General features: G+C 48.4%; 1 pseudogene; it reads right to left on the bottom strand.

Moving 5' to 3' along the window:
- LOC132805339 (28S ribosomal RNA) overlaps nucleotides 1–2,500 on the bottom strand; it is an 8,985-nt pseudogene that overhangs the window by 2,964 nt on the left and 3,521 nt on the right.

Raw genomic sequence — 2,500 nt, 5'->3', positions numbered from 1 at the left:
ACTTCCAACCGCCTCTCCGCCATGCAATTCAAGAGAGGAGTAAAGAAAGGGGAGCCTACATTCCTTGCTACTCTACGCGAGGAAGAAGAAGTTACTTCCAAGGAACCACCGAAGGAGGTTAGCCAAGTCCTTGAAGAGTTCAAGGATGTCATGCCACCACAACTACCCAAGAAACTTCCACCAAGGAGGGAGGTGGATCATTGCATCGAGTTGGAGCCCGGTGCAAAACCACCCGCAAAAGCACCATATCGCATGTCTCCACCGGAGCTAGAGGAGCTAAGGAGACAACTTAAGGAGCTTTTGGATGCCGGTTACATTCAACCGTCGAAAGCACCTTATGGAGCACCCGTCTTGTTCCAAAAGAAGCACGATGGTTCATTAAGGCTATGCATCGATTATAGGGCGCTCAACAAGGTTACCATCAAGAACAAGTACCCTATACCGTTGATAGCCGATTTGTTTGATCAACTTGGAGGAGCAAGGTACTTTACCAAACTTGACTTGAGGTCGGGGTACTACCAAGTTAGAATTACGGAGGGTGATGAGCCAAAGACTACGTGTGTTACTCGATATGGAGCATACGAATTCCTCGTCATGCCTTTTGGTCTCACCAACGCACCCGCCACTTTCTGCACTCTCATGAACAAGATCTTCCATCCTTACTTGGACAAATTCGTGGTGGTCTATTTGGATGACATTGTCATCTATAGCAAGACGCTAGAGGAACACATCCACCACCTACGAATTGTGTTCAAGGTTCTAAAGGATAATGAGCTTTACGTGAAGAGAGAGAAGTGCTCGTTTGCAACCAATGAGGTGTACTTCCTCGGCCATAAGATCAAGGATGGCAAGCTGCACATGGATGAAGCCAAAGTGAAAGCCATCCAAGAGTGGGATCCTCCAACCAAGGTGAGTGAGCTGCGATCTTTTCTTGGTCTTGTTAACTATTACAGGAGGTTTATCAAAGGGTATTCTGCCCTAGCCGCACCACTCACCGATCTGCTAAAGAAGAACAAGACATGGAGTTGGTCCACCCAATGCCAACAAGCCTTTGAGAATTTGAAGGAGGCTATTATGAAGGAACCCGTGTTGGCATTGCCCGATTGCTCCAAACCATTTGAGGTGCACACTGATGCTTCCGACTTTGCCATAGGGGGCGTGTTGATGCAAGAAAAGCATCCAATCGCATTTGAAAGCCGCAAGCTCAACGACACGGAGAGGAGGTATACGGTCCAAGAGAAGGAGATGACCGCCATCATCCACTGCTTGCGCACTTGGAGACATTACTTGCTGGGGTCTAAGTTCGTGGTAAAGACTGACAATGTGGCCACAAGCTATTTCCAAACTCAAAAGAAGTTAAGCCCCAAGCAAGCCCGTTGGCAAGACTTTCTTGCCGAGTTCGACTACAAGCTCGAATACAAGCCCGGTACAGCCAATGTAGTTGCCGATGCATTAAGTAGGAAAGCCGAACTAGCATCGATAACCAAGTTCCAAGGGGAACTACCCAACCTACTAAAGGAGGGCATGGACCGTGATGTTGTGGCCAAGCAACTCCTACAACTTGCCATGGAGGGCAAGACTAAGAGGTTTTGGGTTGAGGACGGCCTTCTCTACACTAAGGGGCATCGCATCTACGTACCAAGGTGGGGCAACCTAAGGAAGAATTTGATCAAGGAATGCCATGACACCAAATGGGCCGGCCACCCAGGGCAAAAGCGTACGAGAGCTTTGTTGGAGACCAACTATTATTGGCCACAAATGCGGGACGATGTCGAAATGTATGTAAAGACCTGCCTTGTTTGTCAACAAGACAAGGTGGAACAGCGACAACCCGCAGGTTTATTGGAGCCACTACCAACTCCGGAGAGACCATGGGAGAGCATCTCCATGGACTTCATCATTAGCTTACCCAAGTCCGAGGGATGTAGCACTATAATCGTAGTAGTTGATCGATTCTCCAAGTATGCTACATTCATTGCCGCGACAAAGGAGTGTCCAGCTGAGGAGACAGCACGGCTATTCTTCAAGCACGTGGTGAAGTATTGGGGACTCCCAAGATCAATTATAAGTGATCGAGACTCAAGGTTCACCGGAAGGTTTTGGACGGAGTTATTCAAGCTCATGGGCTCGGAGTTGCATTTCTCTACAAGCTTTCATCCACAAACCGATGGGCAAACCGAGCGAGCTAATGCATTATTGGAGCTATATCTACGGCACTTTGTGAGTGCCAATCAACATGATTGGGCAAAGCTGCTAGATGTTGCCCAATTCTCCTACAACTTGCAAAGGAGCGAGTCCACCAATCGAAGTCCATTCGAGTTAGCCACGGGGCAACAACCACTCACTCCACAAACACTTGTTACCAAGTATGGAGGAAGGAGTCCTGCCGCATTCAAGATTGCCAAAGGTTGGCATGAACAAGTGGACTTAGCAAGGTCGTACCTTCATAAGGCCACCAAGAAGATGAAGAAGTGGGCGGATGCCAAAAGAAGGCACGTGG

This window comes from Ziziphus jujuba, chromosome 8, assembly GCF_031755915.1.
Source record: "Ziziphus jujuba cultivar Dongzao chromosome 8, ASM3175591v1".
NCBI lineage: Eukaryota > Viridiplantae > Streptophyta > Magnoliopsida > Rosales > Rhamnaceae > Ziziphus > Ziziphus jujuba.
Note: the sequence above shows the minus strand (reverse complement) of the source record. Positions and strands in the feature narration are given on the sequence as shown.